The sequence below is a fragment of the Mercenaria mercenaria genome, chromosome 2 (genome assembly GCF_021730395.1).
Source record: "Mercenaria mercenaria strain notata chromosome 2, MADL_Memer_1, whole genome shotgun sequence".
Lineage (NCBI taxonomy): Eukaryota > Metazoa > Mollusca > Bivalvia > Venerida > Veneridae > Mercenaria > Mercenaria mercenaria.
In genome coordinates this window covers 75,923,999-75,951,893 of record NC_069362.1, presented here as the reverse complement: position 1 = coordinate 75,951,893, position 27,895 = coordinate 75,923,999, and the positions used below count along the sequence as shown (strand labels likewise).

Sequence of the window (27,895 nt, the reverse complement as noted above, 5' to 3'; positions counted from 1 at the left end):
GGTCTACACTGTTCGCTATTTCAGTGAACATCCCTTTGAATAAAAAATGGTATTGCCCAAACTGAAGGATAGACCAGTTTATTTTAGAAATTTAGCAGAGTAAAGGTTAAACTTATGAGACTTTGCCTTGAGAAACAAGAGACGTTTCAACAAAACTAACAATTTTAAATAAGATCTACAGAAATGAGCCTGAAATCATTGAAACAGTTTTTTAACAAATTAGTCTAAAATGTAGTATTTATCATTACCTCCCTTTATGTCATTTATAACTTTAAAAGAATTGCTTTATCGGCATACTGGTAGTACAATCATACTGGTAGTACAATTTTGCATTTTGACAGTAACCTGGACATTGTTACTTTAAGGGCATCTTGTCTTACTCCAATCAATCAAACTTGTATTAATTTCTTTCAATCTGTTTTAACGTGTTATCAATCTATCAATCGAAACTTCTTAAAAAAAAAGATTCTTTAACTTGTCCAACGTCAAATCTCAGTATACCCTGATATATGCACTAGCCAAGTTGTGTATTGATTAAAGTTTAATTATCACTGTATGAAAAATTGTTACCTTAAAGAATGTATGATATGTTATAAATGCATCATAAAAATCTACTCACTAGGTTCTTATGGCCTTTACACTGACAAGTTGGACACCAAGATGGCAGTTATCCACATCATGCAAACAAGACAGACACCATGAAGGCATAGATCCACATCATGGTCACAAGCTGGTCACCCAGAAGGCATTCATCAAGATGAACACCAAGAAAGTATCAATCAACATTGTGCTGACAAGATGGACAACCAGAAGGCAGTGATCTACATCATGTTGACAAGATGGACACTTGAGGGCAGTGATCCACATCATGCTGACAAGCTGGACACCTGCAGTCAGAGATCCACATCATGCTGATAATCTGGACATTTGAGGGCACTGGTCCACATCATGCTGGATACCAAGATGGCAGTAATCCACATCATGCTGACAAGCTGGACACCCAGACGGCAGTAATCCATACCATGCTGACAAGGTGTACTATCATACCATGCTGACAAGGTGTACTATCAGAAGGCAGTGATCAACATCATGCTAACAAGATGGACATTTGAGGGCACTGATCCACATCATGCTGGCAAGCTGGATACCCAGACAGCAGTAATCCACATCATGCTGACAAGATGGAGTCTCAAAGGCAATTAAACCCGCTACCTAAAATGAGAAAAAAATCATACTTAACAGTTAACACAAAAATTATTATACCACTTGTAACCTAGAAAATGGAGCAGTCAGCCCAAGAATGTGTCAGATCAAAGGATAACAGAGACCAGGGGCACAAAGCTACTGAACTGAAATACATTCCTAACGGGGAGTGGTCTTTCCAAGAACTTACCTGTAAAGTAGTAGAAACAATGCATTTTTAGTGCCAGTTTCAAATATGTAATGCTATTCACCTGAGTTTATTCAATCTTTTTCAGCTTTTTACCTCTTAGCCATAACACATTGACTGGTAATCATATAGGAAATATCTGTGCCAAATTAAATCAAAATCCTTGATAAATGGGCAAGTTATGGACAGGACACTTCTAACAGATGGATGCAGTCCATTTGTATATCCCCCCTTTTTCCTTCATTAAAGTCAAAGAAGAGAGAGGAGGGACACAGATGGAAAGGTACTGAAATCCACTTAAATAACAATTTACACAGACAAGATGTGACAATCATAAACCTTTTTTATGATTATTTAGAAAACATCATTATTATTATTCTAATGTGCACAAAAATGTACAATAAGTTACTGTCTATTAAAATATATTCACTTTTCATGCTAGAATCCCATACAACTCCATATAATTATGAAAAAAAAAATGTCACAAAGTCACTATCATTCAAAAGTTTTTAAAAGCTTTTTTATCCATACATCTCCTTTTACATTTGATGATTTTTGAGTATTCAGTAAATTATCTATATATTTATACTTCAACATAAACACAGAGTATATCTTAAAGAAAAATCACAACACACCACTTCCTACAAGAGAACATAAATGTACCGTCCTTCTAGGTGGAATTTCAAATATTTGCCATTCATGAATAAATTATTTAAGCGTAACATGGTTATACTATCGTCATCTCATATAAAAACAGTTTGCGTTAACAATATTATTATCTAGTATTAAAAACCAAATATATATATATAATCTATCAAATATTTCTGAATGCATCCAATACATTGGAATTCCACGGCTGATCAGAGTAATTCAATACAAAAATCAACCTCCGTCAGCAAAATAGTATTTGATACCTTAAAAGCTATTTATACAAACAAAAACGCTTATCTTATTAAATATCCTTAATTATTTATCAAACCTCTGTGATAAAAGGTGATAGATTTCGAGTACAATTTCTACCTGTTAGATTTCCAACTAACACTGGTATTTTCTAACCTTTAGCCTGCTGGCAGCAAGTGATTCAGCCTTTGTGATTAGTGCAGACCAAGATCAGCCTGCACAGATATCATGGTCTGCACCATTCACTATTCAGTCAATAAATTTTCAGTGAACACCCCTTTGAACAATTAGTGGTACTGCCCAAATTGAATTATGGAGCAGTCCATTTTAGAAATTCAGCAGGGTAAGGGTTTAATAAGAAACAGGTCAAATAAACTGCTGAGTAATCTTCTATAATGAAAATTCATCTGAAAAAACAATCAAAGGCAGCTTTAAAGTACATAAATTATATTCCAATAAGAAAAACTGCCACTATGAAATAGCAAGAAGAAAAGGCATTCTACTGAATTGGTTTTCTAATTTGTAGGCCTGAAAATGCAATAATTGGTTTGATTGAAACATTATTGGATTCCATACATAGCTGAATAAGCAATCAGAGAAGTTTTCCATTCATAAATTAAGGCCACACAAAATGTCTAAAACACTTCAAGACAACAATGTTAAAAACCCTTTTACAGTACTTTACTAAATGGCAGGGGGGAAAACAAGGGAGATAACAAGTAGTGTCTGTAAGACACAGGGTGTGCCCCCACTGGTGCGTTTGTCACAAATAAGGGGCAATAATTCAAATGTTTCAGTCTTAAAGGGCTACAGCCTCAACAAACATTTTATATAAAGGATTCATCATTCTAGGCCATGAGCATCACAAACAAAAATATCTACTATTTTGGCTATTTCAAGGGCCAGAACTCTGTAATTAGTCCTAAAATCTCAAGAAGAATGTTAAGTGTGCAAGGTCACATCATGATAAGGACTCATTCAAGGTTTCATCAATTAATATGATATACTTTTTGAGCTAAGCACGTCATTAGGTGAAAATGTGCTTTTTTACTAATTCAGGGGCCATAACTCTGGAAATGGGGGACGGAGCCAGATGAAAAATAGGAGGTGCGCAAGTTTATATCATGACAAAAGACTCATGCAAGGTTTCATTAATTTATATGAAATACTTTTTGAGCTAGGCGTGTCACAAGGTGAAAATGTGCATTTGACTATTTCAGGGGCCATAACTCTATAAAGATAGGGGTCTGAGCCTGGCGAAAAATAGAAGGTGCTCAAGTTCTTCTCGTGATAAAAGACTTATGCAAGGTTTTATCAATTTGTATCAAATACTTTTTGAGCTAGGATCATCACAAGGTGAAAATGTGCATTTTTGACTATTTCAGGAGCCATAACTCTGGAAATACGGGGGCAGATGCAGATGAAAAATAGGAGGTGCACAAGTTTATAGCATGATGAAGACTCATGCTAGGTTTCATTAATTTGTATCAAATACTTTTTGAGCTAGGCGCATCACAAACTTTTCGGATGGATGGACGGATGCACAAATAAATGGGCGGACAACGGGTAATCACAAAAGCTCACCTTGTCACTATGTGACAGGTGAGCTAAAAATAAACCACTTTCATTTTTACATAACAAAACGGCAGCTTTAGTTTTAAGCTTTATAGACATTTTTTCGCATGGAGCATAGTTTCTGTTATTGAAATGGCAAAAATCATAAACTTGTTTTGAAGCTGGAAAACTATCTGAACCTGTATATAACATGCAACCATGATTCAGAGGTGGCATTACTATGGTCATTGAATAACCTCTAATTCTGTACTGTGTAATAACATTCTGCTTCAGTGAGTACAGTGGATAGCCAACATGTTAAAGTTTATAACAGCTCCAGGTTCCAGTTATACTTTAATTGCATTTATGATGAACAACGATTAAGAGCAATTCTATATTTTTACTTAACACTCTAGAGGTCACAAAACGGTATGACATGTACCAAAATGCCTTCCAATGATAATCTTCTCCCTTTCTCTCTTTCACTCTGTTCACAGTGCCATGTTCCTGCTTACACCGTAATGCCTTCCAGAGAACAATCAACTCTAGCACTTTCTTACACTGAACTCACAATACTAAGTCCCTGCTAACACCATAATGCCTTCCAATAAACAACCATCTCTAGCACTTTCTTACATTATGTTCACAGTGCCTGGGTCCCTACTTGAGCAATAATGCCTTCCCAAGAACTATCATCTCTAGCATTTTCTAACACACTGAGTCCCTGCTTATACAATAATATCTTCCCATGAACAACTATCTTTAGCACTCTCTCCCATCACACTGGATGTGCCATACCTCTGTTTGTACCATAATACCTTTTCCCATGAACAACTATCTTTAGCACTCTCTCCCATCATACTGGATGTGACATGCCCCTGTTTGTACCATAATACCATTTCCCATGAACAACTATCTTTAGCACTCTCCCATTATACTTGACATGCCATGCCCCTGTTTGTACCATAATACCTTTTCCCAAGAACAACTATCTGTAGCACTCTCTCCCATCATACTTGACATGCCATGCCCCTATTTGTATCATAATACCTTTTCCCATGAACAACTATTTTTAGCACTCTCTCCCATCATACTTGATGTGCCATATGCCCCTGTTTGTACCATAACACCTTCCTATGAATAACTATCTTTAGCACTCTCCCATCATACTTGATGTGCCATGCCTCGGTTTGTACCATAATACCTTTTCCCATGAACAACTATTTTAGCTTTCTCTCCCATTATACTTGATGTGCCATGCCCCTGTTTGTACCATAATACCTTTTCCCATGAACAACTATCTTAGCACTCTCTCCCATCATACTTGACATGTCATGCCCCTGTTTGTATCACAATACCTTTTCCCATGAACAACTATTTTTAGCACTCTCTCCCATCATACCTGACAAGCCATGCCCCTGTTTGTACCATAATACCTTTTCCCATTAACAAGAATCTTTAGCACTCTCTTCCATCACACTGGATGTGCCATGCCCCTGTTTGTACCATAATACCTTTTCCCATGAACAACCATCTTTAGCACTCTCTCCCATCATACTTGACATGCCATGCCCCTGTTTGTACCATAATACCTTTTCCCATTAACAACAATCTTTAGCACTCTCTCCCATCACACTGGATGTGCCATGCCCCTGTTTGTACCATAATACCTTTTCCCATGAACAACCATCTTTAGCACTCTCTCCCTTCATACTTGACATGCCATGCCCCTGTTTGTATCATAATACCTTTTCCCATGAACAATTATCTTTAGCACTCTCCCATTATACTTGATGTGCCATGCCCTTGTTTGTACCATAATACCTTCCTATGAACAATTATCTTTAGCACTCTCCCATCATACTTGATGTGCCATGCCCCTGTTTGTACCATAATACCTTTTCCCATGAACAATTATCTTTAGCACTCTCTCCCATCATACTTGACATGCCATGCCCCTGTTTGTACCATAATACCTTTTCCCATTAACAACTATCTTTAGCACTCGCTCCCATTATACTTGATGTGCCATGTCCCTGTAAAATAAGTTTCAGGCTGTCTCACTTTCAAATCCCCTGTGAAATAGGTTCATGAACTTCATGAATTTATTGATGAATTTGTAAGAATTCATGATTATCAAAAAAGTTCACGAACTACAAGGAAAAGTTCACTTACTTAAATTAATGGACTCTCAAGTTCAAGAATATTACTTTTATTTCATGAACTTGTAAATGTAGTTCATGAACATTTCAGAAAATCCATTAAATGATTTAAGAAATTCAATAACTTGAAACTGAAATTCAGATAATGATGGAAATTGGGATTCAAGAACTACAGGGTTATGGTTTTCCCCTGTAAAAGATTTTCTAGAACTAGTATTAAGTTCTTGAACATTCAAGAACTTCTGAAGAACTTAAAAGAACTGTTTCTGAACCAGCATAACAGTTCTTAGACTGTGGTTCTAGAACAATGATGGTTCTTGACCACTGATTTACAAACTGCAAAAGTTCAAGAACTTACAGAACTTTACCAGTTCCTGAACAGTCAGTGTTGGTAAGACTAAGATCCAAAATTGTTCATAATACAGGTTCATTAAAAGTACTAAAATTCAAAACCTTTTTCTAGTTCAGTACCAGATCTTGAACCCAAATGTGAGTTTCTGAACTGTTCATTCATTAAACATAAAACTTAGGTTTATTACCTTTTACAATAATGAATAAGTTCATGAACTGTTCATGAATGTTCATGAATATAAAATTCATAATGTCACATGATCAGTTTCCATTAGTTTGTTGCATGCTGGGAAATTTTTTGCACATGTGATTCAACAATTTAGAGAAGTTTGTGTAGCAAATAAGAAGGAAATATTTATCATACTACAGTTAGGAATGGTTTAAAAGGAACATGAGTATACTGAATATCAAGTAAGGAATTATGGTGTTGTCATAAATCGTCCATTTTAAAAACAATAAAATCCTTTTAAAATGTCACAAGTTTTCATGACCCTGAAGCAAAACTAGTATCTGAATTTCAATGTGATATTAAAGTAAATTATACATTGTTTAATGTTTTGTATTTTATACAGCAATTGTTTACTTCTTATGCTCCCATTCCCACTCTAAACTTAGTTTATTGTTTTTACTCAACATGTCATTTATTGAGGGTGGAATGACACCAATGAAGGGAAAATAAATCTTTGTTGTGAACCACAGCATTCTTCAGTTTTGTAAATTGTACTCTTTACGACTCTGTGCTTAGAATGTTGCAAATGGTCAGTCGCCAGTTCAGAAATTTACTTTTAGCTTACCTTGCACAAGGTGCCAGGTTGAGCTAGTAAGGATTGCTGTCTGTTCGTCCTACCATTTCTTTTAAACAACATTTCTGAAACTACTAGGCCAATGTTAATGAACCTTTTATACAGGAATTTTTCTTGTTTGATGCTCTACCGAAATTGTTCAAAGAATTCCATCACATGCAGATCTTTCAGGTTTCATAGTGTGTAACACTCCTACCAGGTGACCTTGACTAGTTCATGAATTTGTTCATGAATAAGTTCATGAAACCTTCTTATTTTTATTTTTTACAAAAAAAGTTCATGAATAAAAATTCATGAAAATCAAAATTTATGTTTCATGAATTTCAATATTCATGAACTTGTTCATGTATTATTTTTAATTCATGAACAAGTTCATGAATATCGAAATTCATGAAACATAAATTTTGATTCTCATGAATATTTATTCATGAACTATTTCATGAATTTGTTCATGAACCTTTTTCACAGGGGATAACATCACATTTTACTAAGGTAAATTTTTCCAAATACCACGTATCATTACTCAAGAAGGTAATGTATGGAATTGAGACATTTTTCCAGGCAAAATGACATTTTAGCCTTACCTTTTTAGAAGTCCCTTTATACAGAAAAGGAGCTGCCATGACTTGTATTAATAGGGGAAAAAAAAGAACAGAAAAAATATTTCCGCACACTGATAAAATGTTGCCTCACACTTCCGTTTATATATAAAATACTGATTTCATAAGATTAATAAATTCTGGTCTGCATATCATCAAAAACTTCCCAATCCCATGTAAAATGTTACACACATGGGGAATTAGAATGCATGCTTTAGAACACTACAGAAATACTACAATCATGACCGATTTTTTCTGCTTTATGAATGAAATAATTATCAATGTGTAACCTTGAACAGTGAGTACTTTGAACAATAACTGGGTCAATCTTCAACTAAGGCACTACTTTATCAAGACATGGGCCATCAGGTTAAATGTCATAACCTGTGCGCATCTTTCACTGAAATAGTTTACTTTTAGATACTGACTAACATTAATGTTTGCATGTGTAACTGTCACAATATTATGTTAATAAAACTTCTAGTTTTTTATATAGTAGTAGCAGTACACATTTATACTATGCTTATATCCAGGTCACAAGAATGCTAAGAGAGCATACAAGTCGGTTTTCAGTGGCTTTTGGCAAACTTGTACGGTACGTACCGACATCGTTGACTCATACAGATTTTTTGAACTTGTAGAGGACTTGGGAACTTGGTGAAAATGTTTCACTGAGTTCCTGAGTGCTCTAAGAGCTTGTAGTGATTTTAGAAGTCGGGAGCAGCTTGTACACTGTCTGTGTGGATTTGGAAAACTGCGAGGCTTGCCGATGCTCACACGATTATTGCAAGGGACTCGCCTGGTCAACGTTCAATGTCCATATGATAGATATTAAGGACACCGTGCGGACACTGTGAAGGCTGTGTGAGCGCCGTACAAACCCATGAGCACCGTACGATGTACGGCCAGGCTCCTAAAATTGTGAGCTCCACACAGCTTGTCTGCGATGTCCGTAAGGACATCCTACAATATCATCCTCTAAAGATTGTATGGGGCCCATAGGTACTGTGACCAGTAAGGATAAACTTGTTCGATATTTTAAAACCGTACGGACTTCGTACAGTTTAGTGACCAAGGCATTAGCTATACATTCTTATTGTGTGTACTATTTTAAACAAAACACACAGTACTGTTTATACACACAAATGTTAAGTTTATGTTTACATAGATATAAAGTGATTGTAAGAATATATATTCATATAATACCTTTATTTCTCTCATGTTCCAGAAAAAGATTTTGTTTGTTTGGGGTTTATGCCGTTTTTGAACAGTATTTTAGTTATGTAATGATGGACAGTTAACATAACCGGTGTTCCTGGATTCTGTACCAGTACAAATTAAGCTCAGTTCTCTGCAAGTCAACTGCCAACTTCCCCACATGTATCAGGAAGACGAATGATTTCAGACACAATGTGTTTATCAAATTGTCATGGAGAACATGTGCCTCACCTGGGGGATCAAACTCAAGACTCTGTGATCCGTAGATCTGCGCTCTCCCTGTTGAGCTACACAGGCGGGCTAAGACTAGCAACTAATAATAAATTCACCACCAATGGCTGAAGAATTGGATGTTTACGATGAAACATTTAAGCTTATTCTCTTCCTGAATAAAAAACATAGTGTTGAGACAGCTGAGACTGTCTGACAATTTTAAAGTTTTCTGCTCTGCAATGCATAAAGAGAGCCCCATATGGGACGAATAGTTTTGAAGATTGCTAGGATCAGTATCAAAGGGAAGTAATTTTGTTACTAGTATGAAATCAGCAGGCTGTCACATGAATTTATCTTTTAATAGCTAATGTCGCCACACCTGAGCATTCATGAAATAGTTTCCCAGGGCAGCATAAGGACAACGATTTTGACCGCATTTTCACTTTGAACACTGTATACACAAGCGATAGCTAAGATTAACCACAGGTATAATCTTTAGGGGAGGCTTTTTTTTTTTTTCATTTTAATCTTCATGTTCAATATGTTAACTTCTGGGACAGTACAAAGGGAATCTTTATAGACATTTAACAGAAAAGACTCTGATTCTGATTTTACCACATTTAAAATTGCACGTCAGGTGATTTTAAGTCAGATAAGATGAGTTGTGGTTTTACCCCTTATCTGATAATGAATGCAAACCACAGATTCATTCATAAAATCAAATTTTGAGTAAAAACAAGAACACCAGTGAAAAAGTCACAATATATCCCTGTCATAGTGTTTGTTTTTTTGTTGTTGTTTTTTTAATGTTCAAATGCTCTACATGTTAATTTTAGTAATTTTGATTATTTCAAGGGCTGCAACTTTAGAAATATTTAAACTGGTTGGTTATTAAATTTGAAATAGATTTTATATAGGTACACATTCTGTATAAATATAGTTGAGATCAGAGTAATTGAGGGGACAAAGTAAATTTTTGCAATTTTGATAAATTCAAGAGCCACAACTCTGTAGATATTGCTGATTATCAATTCTATACCTTCATTCATTTCAGTTCTGCACATCTGAATCGAAATTTTTTCTACAATTTAGAAATTTTGACTAAACTCTGATTTTTCAATTTTTGCGAGACTGATTTGAAAAGTTTGGACCTCACGCAATTTTTCATAAGGCTGGGAGTCTATGGGAAAATCGCAACTTTCATAACAATTTTTCGTGAATAGAATTTTTTCTAAAATGTAGATTTTAATGAAACTTTTCAGTTGTAAACATATGGCCTAAAATACTGTGAAATAAAATGTATAGATCTGTGTGCTTATTTTTGAGATATTTGGCCATGATTTAAAAGTGAACCACCCATTTCAAGCTTTATAATTGATATTATTTTGAATTATTTAACGTGTAAGATGTTTTAATATTATATTTTATCTTTAGAAAGATAGTTAACAGTGCCATTTTGATAAATTTACTCACAGGTTGCCATTAATTCATAAACTGATTTTCATTTCCATACGCCGAATCCAGGCTTTATTCTACATTTTCCGGATAAATGACATTACGCCATCACTTCTGGTTTATCAAACATGCAGAACTACCTTAAGTTGAGAAGAGGACATGACTTAAACACCAAAGATTGATTGATTGTAATCAATATCAAACAAAGTCTTGACCTGCAACCTATGTGCCAAAAAAAAAAATGCAAAGGGGCCATAACTCTGGCAACATTTGTGGAATGAAATTTTGACAGATTCCTGGTCTGTAACTCTGGAGATATTGGCCCAACTTAAGTGACTGCTGAGGGTTTGCCCAAATAGGTCTAAAGGCCTTCTGGGTTACAAACACTGAACCACTGGAGCAACAAAATAAATATTCTAGCAGTATTAAGATATCTCCAAATTTTCTAGAATGAAGTTAGAAGTATTTCTCTTTTTTTTTTGTTTTTCCTTTACATTATTTCAAATTGAAAATTTTCAAACAACATTGAAACTCTAACCTACCAAATTGCTACAAAAACTGCATGCCGAAATAGTGAAAATTTAAGACAGGGTGTTCAAGAGTAAAAATATATTTTGATCTTACATGAAAAAGAAACAACCTGGCTCTTTATTTTATTTCTTAACCTTGGTTTTAACTAAACTTTAGTAAATTACCTATTTTGTACTTCTTTACCAGTGAAAAATATCAAATTATATATATTTTTCACTGTAAATTTCCCAAATATGTTTTCAGATATATTTCAATAAATCACTGCAAAATATAAATGTAATAGATTAATTTTATCACTACAAAAATCTGAACACCTCAATTTCTCAAAAAAAGTAATAAATTGCTGAGCCATGCAAATTTCAGGAGTCACTCATTCATAAATCCGTTTTAGTAGTCAGTGACCTCAGGTTTTTGATGAACTAGGTCATACTTAATCACACAGGGGCTTGAAACTTTCAAAAGCTATCCAGTATATCAATTATCAAAGCCTACAGAAGTTACAAATCCATACAAAATTAATAAATCACCAAATTTACTATGTGACTAAATTATTTCAATTGATCTAGTTCACTTCTATCCCACAATGATCTGTCAGTAATTAAAAATTTAACAAAAAAAAATTCTTTAACTTTCATTAAATAATAAATATGTTAATTAATGCAGAACTGTTCATCTCATACATTTTGCTAATTGACCACTAGTTCTACAATGTCTCAGGCATGACTTCTACAATGTCTCAGACATGACTTCTACAATGTCTCAGACATGACTTCTACAATGTCTCAGACATGACTTCTACAATGTCTCAGACATGACTTCTACAATGTCTCAAGCATGACTTACAATGTCTCAGACATGACTTCTACAATGTCTCAGACATGACTTCTACAATGTCTCAGGCATGACTTCTACAATGTCTCAGACATGACTTCTACAATGTCTCAGACAAGACTTCTACAATGTCTCAGGCATGACATTTAAGTATTTCTTTTTTTCTTTACTTATACAAAATCAAGGGGGGTAATCACACAATAATTAATAAACTTGATTCATGGGATGGTTCAAACGATATGCTTGTTATAAAAGTAATTCTGTTCGCTAAAATATATATATCACATCTATTGAAACTCCCTCTCTGAAAGTGTCAATTTAGCAGGTAAAACATAGTCACTTTTCTTTAAACTGTGACTTCAAAATATATCATATTAAACAAGATTGATGAAACAGGTATTTCTAGAATAACTTACTGAATGCTTACTTAAGGTAATGCGATAAATCAATTTAAAATCTGTTTGAAGTCTACAAATTGTAGTCTCCAGTCATACAGCAACTTTGAATGAACATTTTATAAACTGTATATATTAAACAGTTTAAAGGGTTTTATTTTTTATTGAACTAAAATAACTAAAGTATAAAAAGTTAATGAATATAATAAAACCCATGATACACATACATTATCATGAACCATCAATTATATCTATATAAACATACAAGCAGGTATGAGGCACATGAAATCTGATGTTGAACCTACATTGTATACGATCAGTCAGTTTTCCCAATCATCTTTCCCACACTCCTCCGTATCTTCTTCTTTCATACTTTAAATAACTTCACGCTATGTATCAAACTTGACCATCATATATTTATTGTTAACAGGTCTGTGTTCATGCCCATAAATGCCCTTTATATCATCTCTTACAATGTTTTCGGTCGTAAAAGTAAATTTATGTCCACTTATGAAATTGATCGTTACAGTTTTTAACTACATTTTACAAGGTAAAATAGAACATTGACATGCAGCCTTAGAATGTTACCAACTAAATGAAGATAATCATTTTCTTCCATAAAATGACAAAGGAAAACACATGAAAGTGATAATTAAGGAAAAACCTTAAAAGCAATGAAATTAAAATATCCTGTTTTCCATGTATGCAAGGACATGTTTTTAACTTTGTAACATTATTTAAGATAGTTCTGCATGTTCAGATAAAAATTTAACTAAAATGTAGAAACTACGATTTATCCAAAATATAAATGTATACCAGGAACATTCAGCCAATCAAAAAGATAAGTGTGTTTGATGTTTTTCTAGGCTATGCAGAAAAACATGTACCTCAATCAAATTTCATAAGGTAAGACTCGGAATTTTGATGACATTTTCCTTACCGATGTACATTTTATGAAATTTCTCAGAGATGCAAACTGGTATACCTTCTTTCTTGTTAATTAAAATGTATGACCTCTCTGCTTATTTTCAAGATATTTGCCCATGCAGACCCGCTGATTGTATGACTAAATTTGGACTATTTTTCATGTCAGAAGTTTTGGTTAAATATTCAATTTTAGGAAAGATAGAAACTTTAGCTGTTTTATGAATTAATACAAATTTTGCCATTTATTCATGGTCTGATATACATTTCCAGATGCCAGACCCATGCAGGCTTCATTCTATGTTCTACAGGTAAGTGTTACAACATCACTTCAAGAGTTTCAAATTGTGCAGAACTATGTAATATATTAAGACCGTCACCTGACAGGGCCCAAACCTCTTCATTCTTTAATGGAAATAATTTTTATCAAAGCCACTGAGAAATTGACCTTTCCACTAAAGGACAAAACAATGAATTAAAGAGCTTAATAATCCGCTGCACATATATGCAATAAGAAGCTCTACTGCTGAAACCCAAAGAATTATCTACTGATAAATAAGTTTGAATCCTGAAGCCCAAAGCACTCTCAACTATTCTGAGCCTCAAATTCATTGTGCCATTGACCATTTTCCTAGCAACCCCAAAACAAGAGGGATCACCAAAAGAACATAGGCAGTCTTCCACCTTTGTCCCTGATATATGAGAAATCATTTTCAGCCTTCTGTAACAGTAACCTTAACCTTGAACCAACTGACCATAAAAACAGTGGAAGTCATTTTATCTACATGCAATCTGACAGCTAAAGGCCCAAGCATTCTTTCACTATAAAGTGCTATGATTTATTGGCACAACTTGTACTGAGAATAACCAAACTTTTAGTCTGGATACCTACTAGATAATCTTTTTTCAATTTTTTTTAGATAAGATTTTCTTTTTTACCTTTACTATCTCAGCAATCAATCATCTCATAAGAGAAGGGGCATAATTATACAAAGTTCGAATAGCCTCAGGAGTTATCTCCTACGAACAAATATATGCTCTGAATACAGACTAACAAACAATGATCAGGGGCCGTAACTCTGGAACCTATAATTGGACCTGAAGGATTCATCATAGAATCCAAGATCTATTGTTGTTAAAGATATTTTGCAAGTTTGTATCAAATCAAACCATAAATGAAGTCTCTATATGGCTGCAAAAGCCAAAATAGCAAATCTTGGCCCTTTTAAGGGCCATAACTCTGGAACCCATTATGGGATCTGGCCAGTTTTCCAAAGGAACCGAGATATTATGCCAAGTTGTGTGCAAGTTTGATTAAAATTGATTGCAAAATGTGGTCTCTATTGTGTTCACAAGAAATTGTGGACAGACGACGGGTGATCACAAAAGCTCACTACGTGACAGGTGAGCTAAAAACTACAGCAAGGAAAAAGTTGAAAAGTACATGAGTATGCCGAGTATTAAATCAGTTAATTATTACTATACTGTCATTTTTGTACCTTCCAAACTGTAACAGATTCCACTTAAAATGTCACATGTTTTCATGATTGAAATAAACTTTACATCTTACTGATACATATTTTTGTGCAGCAATGTTTATTGTCACACTGACAGTTACAGGTCATAAAGTGACTTTCAAGCTTTTGATTGTGCAAGAAGCCCATCCAGACATTATTCTATCACAAGTAGGCATCTTGGTAGAATCACTGACCTTCCATTAACTAGCTGGCTAGCTTCCTTGTATGAAAGAATTTTACATGTTTCGAACCCACAGCGATAAGAGGCAATTAATTCATATCAGCTGTACAGATGTTAACAGGTCAAGGTCATTGACTGCAACTGAAGATGGTCTCATCAACAACTGGTCAACACTTGGTCATCAGGTTTTAATGTCATGAACTGCTCATGAATTAATTTCATGATCCTTTCATAAACAGATCATTAACCTAAGGTATTGTTTCTTTTTAGTTCATAAACTTCATAGGGGTTCATGAACTTATTCATGAATTGATTCAAGAGCAGTTCATAAATAGCTTATGAATTTTTGACAGGATAACATACTGCTTCTTTAAAATGAATCTGCATGACAGTCACTTTATGTTTTGTTGCATAACTGAAGTCTAAATGTAGCAAAATGTAATTAAATAATTGCATTCCTACATGTTATTAATAATTTGATCAAGGACACTTCTATTTATGATTAAATACCTTTCAATCATGTGTGCGTGAATTGCACTAAGGTAGAAATGGTGGTTAAGACGATGCGTCTCGCAACTGGAACTTTTCTATATTTTGCATGTTATAAATTACGGCTTTTTCAAATTAGTGAGCCATCAGCAAAAATAACACCCATAAGAATGTCTACTTCTGTTTTTAGTTCACACTGAACTCTTTTTTAACTTTCCTGTATCCTTTATTCATACTTTATCCTACTTTTGAAATTAGTTTCCTTAGATACCTTTCCAGATAATGAAAAAACTATTTTTTTATAAACTTTTGCTGTTAAAACATGAGCACCAATCAATTATCAGACATAAATTCTTACCTTTAAAAACTCCTCCAAGTTATCAGGTTCAGTTTTCCATTCATAAACTGTGCTAGCTACTATTTCAGTGTTTACTTTTCCATTTTTCAAGTAGCTCTATTTTTATCTTGATATAAATTAAACCATTATTCCTGGGAGTAAAACACCTTCATTGGTTAAAGCAAACGTAGGATGAAAGCTAAAGCTCTCCAAATACTGGGAAATTTTTACTCACCTGGGTCAGCCCAAACTATGGCCTGAATATGATAGATCAGAGACCTGCAGGTTCATTAATCCACACTTCAGTAAAAACTGTGTGTCCGGCTTAGCAATATAATACTTGTGTGGAATGCAAAGAATTTACCATTGAGATGTAGTCTATATACACACTTTAGCTAGCTCCATGCCCCAATAAACTATTCTACCTTTACCTACATGTAAACCTAGTCTGTTTTATGTCTTTGGTTATATTTTATGGTTTACTGTTATCAATTATGACCCAGAGTTGGAATGACATTGCTATTCTACCTATAAAAGTCTGAAAAATGACACCCAAGTGATAAAATAAACTTGTACCAGAGGTCCAAAACTTTTTTGATACAATTTTTAACCTCTCATTTCCTGTATCTACATGTCCAGAATGTCTGTGAGGTTTAAAGGTGGCTAACAACTTTTACTGCATTTTCCCCTTTCCAATATTACTCTGTTCAAGATTTATATTAGAAACAAAAAGATCCATTATATATCAGAAATGTACATCTTATTGATTCTTATAATATCCCCCCCACCCCACCCCCCACAACCCGGCCGCCTTTTTAATCAGAAGGTATTTAAAAAGCTTAGTACTTCTTTATTAAATGCAATATTTAGTTTTACATTTGAATTTGATATATATCAGGTCATTTCCACAATATGAACCAAAAGGCAAGTTTTGAAACCGCTTGCATTTTCTGAATTCATTTATTCAGTTGCACAAAAAGATTGGCAAGGGGAGGTAATAATCTATCAAACTTTCATTTTCTAATGAACTTCAGGAAAATATATGGTTGCTTGTGCAAATCTTTAATAAATATAATACCGTAAGTAATAAATTTAATATATTTCTATAAATAATTGAGCTAAAATTTAGATTTATTCAATCTCAAAATATGTAAAATCTAGTACCTGTACAGAATGATAAAAGCCTTCTAATTTTTAAAAGCTTAAAACATTTGTTTTTAAGTTGGTAGGTCCACTGAACCACACAAATGCAGTCAAAAGACATTCACTTTAAGCTGCTTTACTTAAAAACCAAAACAGACTGTGGTTTGGTATTCTTTACATGGGAAAGACTGGGGGGATTGGTTGTGTGGTGGATTCAGGAATGTTAATTCAATTAAAACTTGTCAAAATGTCAATTCTGCAATATGTAATGCAGACTGATTATCAGTCTGCCTTGTAGGTCCCAGACTGACAATAAACATCTTTGCTCCTTTTCAGTTAAACCTCAGTCTCAAACTGCAACAATTACAGGTTACCAATTAGTGAAATATTGTAACTTCACTATATCATTGTTATCACAGTTACTATAACAAGAACCTTGTTGGACATGGTCATCCCCATACCCCCAACCCCACAAGGCAAATAGTTCTCTTAAGACATTACCAAAATACTTTTTTATGTAATCAAATGCATATAGAAACCTTGTTCAATTTGTATGCAAGAGTATTGGTTTATATACTCTGCAGTTCCTTAAAGGGTAAGGAAAGCCTGAAAACAAGTTAACTTTTTATGAAAGCCATCAACAAGCCTTTCATAATGCTGAAAGAATTTTTAAAATCGGACAACTATTGAAAAAGATATGGCAGTTTGAAATTTAAGAAAATGGCTGATAATGGAGGCAGCCATATTAGTGTTTATGATGTCATTTACACACTGCTGAATAATTTATTTAGCAAATAACCTTTTAAAAAGATTAATTTTCGTATGTTTCTTGAGTGTACGGTGTAAAACATGATAATTTCTCTCATAATGGCTGGAAATAGTAGAGAAATGATTTTACAGTTTTAAGTAAATGCAGTTCAAATGTGTATTTAAAAATTTATTAAATCCGCCATTTTGTTCTTTGTTGCCATGGAAACAAAATGGCCACCAATTTGACAAAATATTTAAATGCCCATAACTTTCTCATTTTTACTCCAATTTTGAAAATGCTTTCGCTTCTTTAAATGATCTAAGAAATCCCAGCTGACACAATTGACATTAGAACAACGTTGCCTTTCCCTTTAAATGTCCTTCACCTTGCTTGTTACATTAAAGAAACGTAGTATATTTACTAAAGGGAGATAATTCAAAATATGATGGTTCCATGTTGTCAAGTCTCGGCCTCCTTAACTGTTAGGTGTATGTAACAGACTGTAATTAAATGATGTATCAAACTGTTACAGTAACCAAGTGAAATAATATACCAGAGATCTTGTTCCAATCTGTTTACAGTAATAAACAAAATGATGCACCAGACTGAATTTCACTGGTAGAACAGTAACCAAGTGCATTCCACTAGTAGGGTAGTACAGTAACCATGTGCATTCCACTGGTAGTACAGTAACCAAGTGCATTCCACTGGTAGGGTAGTACAGTAACCAAGTGCATTCCACTGGAAGTACAGTAACCAAGTGCATTCCACTGGAAGTACAGTAACCAAGTGCATTCCACTGGTAGTACAGTAACCACGTGCATTCCACTGGTAGGGTAGTACAGTAACCAAGTGCATTCCACTGGTAGTACAGTAACCAAGTGCATTCCACTGGTAGTACAGTAACCAAGTGCATTCCACTGGTAGGGTAGTACAGTAACCAAGTGCATTCCACTGGAAGTACAGTAACCAAGTGCATTCCACTGGTAGTACAGTAACCAAGTGCATTCCACTGGTAGGGTAGTACAGTAACCTAGTGCATTCCACTGGTAGTACAGTAACCAAGTGCATTCCACTGGTAGGGTAGTACAGTAACCAAGTGCATTCCACTGGTAGTACAGTAACCAAGTGCATTCCACTGGTAGGGTAGTACAGTAGCCAAGTGTAACAAGGCAAAACATAACATATTTTGCCATATCTCATAACATATTGGTGCAAGCATTATGGATCTTGTGTCATATGGTGTGCATTGTGATGTGTAACAAACATTTTAAGTTTGTATCAAATCAGTTTAGTAACAATAGAGATATGGTGAAAAAGCATCAAAATTTAACCGAAATTCTAAGTAAAAAGGGGACATGATTCATCAAATATTGGTACAAGAGTAATGGCCCTTGTGTCTTATGCTGTGCATCATGATATGGAATAACTATTTTAAGTTTGTATCAAAATCTAAGTAAAAAGGGGGCATAATTCATGAAACATTTGTACAAGAGTTATGGCCCTTGTGTCTTATGCTGTGCATGATGATATGGAATAACTATTTTAAGTTTGTATCAAATTCATTTGGTAATAATAGAGATGGAATGAATGTGCACCAACACTTTAACCTGAAACCTTATGTAAAAGGGGGGATAATTCATAAAATATTGCTGGCTCTTGTGTCAAATGATGTGGGTGATGATGTGGAACAACTATTTCAAGTTTGAATCAAATCCATTTAGTAACAAGAGCTCGTAGAACACGAAATGCCCCCTTGATGCATTCAGTAATTGCTTGCACAAGGAAAAGAAATTATTTGGTCACTGTGCACAAAAGTTCTACTGTTTTTGGTCAAAGTCACCTTGACCTTTGACCTACTGACCTCAAAATCAATAGGGGTCGTCAGCTGGTCATGATAAACCTCCCTATTAATTTTCGCGATCCTAGGCCCAAGCATTCTCAAGTTATCGTCTGGACACATTTTACCTGTTCCAGGTCATTGTGACCTTGAACTTTGACCTACTGACCTCAAAATCAATAGGGGTCATCTGCTGGTTATGACTAACCATCCTATGAACTTCAATGATCCTAGGCCCTAGCGTTCTTGAGTTATCATCTGGAAACCGTTTAACTGTTCTGGGTCATTGTGACCTTGACCTACTGATCTCAAAATCAATAGGAGTCATCTGCTGGTTATGAACAACCATCCTATCAACTTCCATGATCCAAAGAGCTATAAAAACAAGAGCTCGTCGAACACGAAATGCCCCCCTTGATGCATTTAGTAATTGCACAAGGAACAGAAATTATATGCACACTGTAAATAAGTATATGTAAACCATGTGACCCACAGGGCGGAGCCATATTTGACCCTTGGGGAATAATTTGAATAATCTTAGTAGAGGATCACTAGATGATGTCATATACAAAATATCAAAGCCCTAGGCCCTGTGGTTTTGGACAAGAGGTTTTTCAAAGTTTTTTCCTATATAAGGCTATATAAACCATGTGACCCTAGGGGTGGGGCCATATTTGACCCCAGGGAAATAATCTGTACAATCTTGGTAGAGGACCACTAGATTTTGCTACATACCAAATATCAAAGCCCTAGGCCCTATGGTTTTGGACAAGAAGATCAGAAACTATTTAACTGTTCCTGGCCAATGTGACCTTGACCTTTGACCTAATGACCTCAAAATCAATAGGGGTCACCAGCTGGTCATGACCAACCTCCCTATCAACTTTCGTGATCCTAGGCCTAAGCGTTCTTGAGTTATCATCCGGAAACTGTTTTACTGTTCAGGGTCACTGTGACCTTGACCTTTAACATACTGACCTCAAAATCAATAGGGGTCATCTGCTGGTCATGGCCAACCTAACTATCAATTTTCCTGACACTAGGCCCAAGCGTTCTTGAGTTATTGCCTGGAAACCATTTTACTATTCCTGGTCACTGTGACCTTTACCTTTGACATACTGACCTCAAAATCAATAGGGGTCATCTGCTGGTCATGACCAACCTCCCTATCAACTTTCGTGATCCTAGGCCTAAGCGTTCTTGAGTGATCATCCGGAAACTGTTTTACTGTTCAGGGTCACTGTGACCTTGACCTTTAACATACTGACCTCAAAATCTAGGGGTCATCTGCTGGTCATGACCAACCTCCATATCAACTTTCATGATCCTAGGCCCAAGCGTTCTTGAGTTATCATCCGGAAACCATTTTACTATTCAGGGTCACTGTGACCTTGACCTTTGACATACAGACCTCAAAATCAATAGGGGTCATCTACTGGTTATGACCAACCTCCCTATCAACTTTCATGATCCTAGGCCCAAGCGTTCTTGAGTTATCATCCGGAAACGGATAGGTCTACATTACAACCGACCGACCGACCGACAGACCGACCGACATCTGCAAAACAATATACCCCTCCTTTTTCAAAGGGGGGCATAATAAATAGATTGGCAACTTGAAAGGCATATAGAGCAAATCTCGCCAACCTCCCGTGACAAAAAAACGAGATCTTGTTTACAGGAAGTGGCGCTTTCTCCACGCGCCATTTTGTATGCGAAAGCAATTATTCATCGGTAAAATAATTATCACCGTATGACCATGCTTCTTTCGAATGGCAAAAGAAAATGTGTACTTTGTGTCTTAAGAACATTTCACATTAAACTAATTTTGTTTTAGAAGTTAACATGTATTTTAAATGTAGTTTTAAAGGTACAAATTGTAACTCCATGCTCGCCGATGTTTGTTTTTAGTAAGATAACGCCGACTCACGCTCTGACACGAGCTCATTTGAGATTACAGCCAGTTGCCATTCTGTGTATTTTATACTTCTTTGCATGATCCTAGGCCCAAGCATTCTTGAGTTATCATCCGGAAATGGATTGGTCTACATACCGACCGACAGAAATTTGCAAAACAATATACCCCATCTTCTTCGAAGGGGGGCATAATAACTGAGACAGAATGAAAGTGCACCAAAATTTTAACCGGAAATTCTAAGTAAAAAGGGTAATTCATGAAATGTTGGTGTAAGAGTTATGGCCCTTGTGTCATGATGTGGGTGATGATGTGGAACAACTATCTTAAGTTTGAATCAAATCCTTTCTGTAATAACAGAGATACAGTGAAAATGCATCAAAATTAATCTTTAGTTCTAAGTAAACAGGGGGCATAATTCATGAAAAAATGGACCTTGTGTCATATAATGTGGGTGATGATGTGAAACAATTATTTCAAATCTGAATCAAATCCATTTAGTAATAAGTAAGACAGAGTGAAAGTGCACCAAAACTTTAACCTGAACTTCTAAGTAACAAGAGGGCCAAGATGGCCCTAGGTCGCTCACCTAAGAAACACTCCATAACAGTGTAAAACATGTTTGACCTAGTGATTTCATGGAAACAAATATTCTGACCAATTTTCATTAAGATTGGACAAAAAAATTGGTCTCTTGCGATAAAACAAGCATTTTCTTAGATATGACCTAGTTTTTGACCCTAGATGACCCATGTTCAAACTCGACCTAGATTTTATCAAGGCAATCATTCTGACCAAAATTCATGAAGATCAACTGAAAAAAACAGCCTCTATCACATACAGAAGTTTTTCTTTGATTTGACCAAGTGACCTAGTTTTTCACCTCAGATGACCTATATTCAAATGCGACCTAGATTTCATTCAGGCAATCAACCTGACCAAATTTCATAAAAATCAATTGAAAAAAACAGTCTCTATCGCAGACACAAGATTTTTCTTTAATTTGACCTAGTGACCTAGTTTTTGACCTCAGATAACCCATATTCAAAATCGACCTAGATTTCATCAAGGCAATCACTCTGACCAAATTTCATGAAGATCAATTGAAAAATACATCCTCTATTGCATACACAATGTTTTTCTTCGATTTGACCTAGTGACCTAGTTTTTGACCCCAGATGATCCATTTTCGAACTCGGCCTAGATTTTATCAAGGTAATCATTCTGGCTAAATTTCATGAAGATCAGTTGAAAAATACAGCCTCCATTGCATACACAAGGTTTTTCTTTGATTTGACCTAGTGACCTAGTTTTTGATCCTAGATGACCCATTTTCGAATTTGGTCTAAATTTCATCAAGGTAATCATTCTGACCAAAATTCATGAAGATCAATTGAAAAATACAGCCTCTATCGCATACACAAGGTTTTTACGTGATATGACCTAGTGACCTAGTTTTTGACCCCAGATGACCCATTTTCGAACTCGGCCTAGATTTCATCAAGGTAATCATTCTGACCAAAATTCATGAAGATCAATTGAAAAATACCGCCTCTATCGCATACACAAGGTTTTTCTTTGATTTGACCTAGTGACCTAGTTTTTGACCCGAGATGACCCATTTTCGAACTCAGCCTAGATTTCCTCAAGGCAATCATTCTGACCAAAATTCATGAAGATCAATTGAAAAATACAGCCTCTATCGCATACACAAGGTTTTTCTTTGATTTGACCTAGTGACCTAGTTTTTGACCCGAGATGACCCATTTTCGAACTCGGCCTAGATTTCATCAAGGTTATCACTCTGACCAATATTCATGAAGAAGAATTGAAAAATACAGCCTCTATCGCATACACAAGGTTTTTCTTTGATTTGACCTAGTGACCTAGTTTTTGACCCGAGATGACCCATTTTCGAACTCAGCCTAGATTTCATCAAGGTTATCATTCTGACCAATACTCATGAAGATTAATTGAAAAATACCGCCTCTATCGCATACACAAGGTTTTTCTTTGATTTGACCTAGTGACCTAGTTTTTGACCCCAGATGACCCATTTTCGAACTCGGCCTAGATTTCATCAAAGTTATCATTCTGACCAATATTCATGAAGATTAAATGAAAAATACAGCCTCTATCGCATACACAAGGTTTTTCTTTGATTTGACCTAGTGACCTAGTTTTTGACCCGAGATGACCCATTTTCGAACTCGGCCTAGATTTCATCAAGGTTATCATTCTGACCAATATTCATGAAGATTAATTGAAAAATACAGCCTCTATCGCATACACAAGCTAAATGTTGACAGACGACAGACGACAGACGACAGACGACAGACGACGGACGACAGACGCCGGACATCGAGCGATCAGAAAAACTCACCTGAGCATTGCTCAGGTGAGCTAAAAAGGGGGGGTTAATTCATGAAATATATTGGTGCAAGAGTTATGATTCTTGTGCCATATGATGTTAGTGATGATGAGGAATAACTATTTTATGTTTGAAACAAATCCATCAAGTAATTACAGAGATAAAGAGAATTTAGTGCATCAAAACTTTACCAAGCTGCGGACACGGACATCAGATTGAGTAGGACAGCTTTCCATACTTTGTATAGTTGAGCTAAAAACCACATGATAAGATGTTCATGACATGCAAGGAGGTGTTTTATAGGTACTGCAGTAATCAACTGTTTCATGCACTGCTTGCACAGATGATCATTTTCTTCCTTTACCTACATCTACACTATTTTGTGATAAAAGTGTATTATTCACTTTGTACCCTCCTCACTATTATCTGTGTCAACACTAGCTGAAGAGTGCATATAGGTTACAATACTTTTTTTCTCTCCTTCAGCAGTTACTGACATTTTATGTAAAAAGGAGGCATAATTCATGAAATACTTGTGCAAAAGTTATGGCCATTGTGTCATAGATGTGGGTGAGGATGAGGGATTGAAGTAAATCTGTCCAGTAATAACAGAGAAGAGGTGAAAGAAACTCTTCATGCAGATATTGATGCAAAGGCGAATAGGAACCTCTGTAAACTATGTATTTCTTATAGTCAAGCCAAAAAGTAATTCTTCCAGTCTAATCAGACACTAAGCGATAATAAAGAATTCCAAACATGTACTACAAGCATCTTGTAATCATTAATATATATAATTTTCTGCATTTAAACACAGTGAATTAGAAGAAAATTATTTCCATTCTTATCGTTCCAAGCGAACCACGGAGAGGCGTTAATTTTGCACTCTGATAAGCATGTGTTTTCTCACATAGCATGGTCAGTTAATTCAGCTCTTGGACAGTCGATCGTCAAGATGTTCAACGACTTTTTATATGATATGATTTATAATTCGTAAGTGTTCCGTCTTGTCAGATTTATATTACTGCAGTTGAAATACCCTAAAATCCCGAAAATAAGCCGCAGCTTATTTTAAATTTTCGTAAGGATTTGGTGGCTTATTTTCGAGACCGGCATTTTTTTGAGTCCGGCGAACTTTCGAGTACATAATTATTTATATCCGGTAACGATTTAAAAACCGGCGTATTTTCGAGTGCCATTTTTTTTTCATACCGGCATTTGATTTATAGTAAAAACATTGATGTCGGTAAATACTTATACTTCTGACATAATTACCCATAGAAGAAGTTTTGTCCGGCCTAACAAACAAATACACCTATGTTTCAATCGCCAAACCGTGAACGGGTATGAATAACTTACACAATACGTGACAAACAATGCGGTTGTTATCAATTTAACAGTTTTATAGGCTTTCTAATATAGCGGTATAATTACATGTACAATGATGTTTTACAAGTTGTAAGAAATGGAAACGCCAAAACAGAATCGTAGGAGCTTTTTGAGGGAATTTAAACTTGTGTCTCATTACAAAACGTTGTCAGCTGGAAATGTTAAAAATAAAGTACATTGTAATAGACACAGCCCGACATTTTAACATAGAAGAAACTAATGTTAGACGTTGGCTGAAAGCCCAGGCAGACATTAAAAACTCCCTAAAGGGTTCTAAAAGTACCGGTTCGGGTCGGAGAGCTTTATTTCCAGACATGGACTCTCAGTTACATCAAGAATTTCTTGAAATTATACAAGAAGGACTGAAAACAAAAGCTTGGTGGTTCAAATCCCGGGGAAAGGAACTTTGATACAAAAATGTGAACGGCTTATTTTTGAGTACGGCTTATTTATGAGCCCGTTTTGCCTGTAGTGAAATGGTGGCTTATTTTCGAGACCGGCTTATTTTCGAAACCGGCTTATTTTCGGGATTTCAGGGTATGTTATAATGAATGTAGGACAAAAACCCACCCAGTGTTTTTAACATAGGCGGACAAAAACCCACCCTAATTATTTTCCAGGTGGACAAAAACCCAGCCTATATAATTTGTAGGCGGACGAAAACCCACCTGTGACAAAATATTTCAAGGTAGACGAAAACCCACCAGTGACGATAAATTGATTGTTTTTGTTGGGATATTAATCGCATTATTTTCTTTAAAAAAAAAAAAAATAAGTTAAATTCTTTTATCAAATTCCTCATTCCTCTAAATATTTGAAATATCATCTTATGAAGTTCAAACTGATGTTAATTGGATGTGTCACCCTTCCATAATTGCTACATCCCAGGAAATTTGCTATGTACTTTGTAAATGTGCTACTTCAAAAATTAATGTGCTACTTGCGTTTCGTAAATATTATTAATTCTCCATGTGGCTGGTATACATGCATTCTTCAGTTACATTTACTTTTTTATTAGGTTCAACTCTTATATTTCGTTTCGATAATGGTTAACATTGAATATATTAATTCCTTAATTTTAGTTTGAATCAAATTATTATATCATTTTAAATCTATTTCTGATCATGTTCAACTATTTCATTTTGATAACAGTTAACATTGATAAAATTATTTCAACAAAATATTAATCACTCAAATAAATTGCTCAATAAAAATATTTTATGCGGATGCGCAGGCTGGTCTGGATCCATGCTGGTCGCAAACCCACTATGTTGGTTTTTTCATGGCACGGCTCATATATACATAGTAATATGCATCAGGTGGGGTTTTTTCCTCCTACAAAATATATAGGGTGGGTTTTTGTCCGCCTGGAAAATATTTAGGGTGGGTTTTTGTCCACCTATGTAAAAATCACTGGGTGGGTTTTTGTCCAGTGGGTTTTTGTCCGTCTCCCGTTATAATAGTTAACATGCTACGTTATATTGATTGAAGATAATTTTTTATATGATATGAGTTATAATTCGTAAGTGTTCCGTCTTGTCAGATTATTACGACAGTTGAAATATATTATAATAGTTAACATGCTACATTATATAGATTGAATAATATGATTTTTATATGATATGAGTTATAATTAGTAAGTGTTCCGTCTTGTCAGATTATTACGACAGCTGAAATATGTTATAATAGTTAACATGCTACATTATATAGATTGAATATGGTTTTTATATGATATGAGTTATAATTCGTAAGTGTTCCATCTTGTCAGATTATTACTACAGTTGAAATATGTTATGATAGTTAACATGCTACATTATATAGATTGAATATAGAAAAATATTTTGATACAAAATTGATTATGAATTGCTTATATACATAATTATGTTGTGAAACATGTTAAATGTCAGCAACCAAGTCCCTTATAACATATTAAACAATAATTCATCAAATTATTCCTAGTTATTATTTAAAGGTTGTAATACAATATTTTACATTAAATATTGTGATCACGTTGTGTCCTGTGGGTATGCCTGATTTGAGGGGAGCAAGATGCTCATTTACACTTCCTACCTGACATTCAGTAACCTATCAGTAAAGATGACAGCAAAGGTCTCACCTTTCTCTCATATTAATCTACTCCTACTCTATGTCATTTCAGACAGTTTAATCCTCAATTACTTGTTTCAATCTCACTTGAACACTTATTATATTATTACTCCTACTAATGTCTGCAAAAAATTTTCATGCTAATTCTTTCTGTCCTTAAACACTCCTATAAAATTTTCATGCTTTCATAAAAGCATCCGCCTGATTGGAGTCTTGAATTACACCACAAGGCAATGTATTTTCACTGTTTTCTGCATTTACAAACTATTTTCAGCCTGCTATATTCTATTCTATTATTGGCAAAATGTTCCATCATGGTGTAAAATTGTAGGAGGCTCTATTTCGAGCTCTCATTAAGTAATTTCCTTGTTTCTTTCCTGTATAGAAAAATACAGGGCACATTATATTTGAAATTAGGATTACTTAATCAAATCCACTTTCAAGGAGCAATTTGTCTAACAGGAAAGGTGCTATGTCCTCTAACCCAATATTTGTACCGAATAGGATGTACCTATGTTAAATATTGTTTCCTA

At 35.0% G+C, this 27,895-nt stretch overlaps 1 long non-coding RNA gene across 4 annotated transcripts in view; it reads right to left on the bottom strand.

The window, feature by feature from the left end:
- The window catches only part of LOC123564352 (uncharacterized), a 302,958-nt gene that overhangs the window by 170,120 nt on the left and 104,943 nt on the right, over positions 1 to 27,895 (bottom strand). For 3 of the 4 annotated variants that reach the window (XR_008369891.1, XR_008369894.1, XR_008369892.1), the window contains exon 5: positions 620 to 1,212. This is a non-coding gene — a long non-coding RNA (uncharacterized LOC123564352). Of the gene's footprint in view, positions 1 to 619; positions 1,213 to 16,085; positions 16,415 to 27,895 lie in introns of those variants that run through there. The other variant, XR_008369893.1, reaches the window with a different exon arrangement.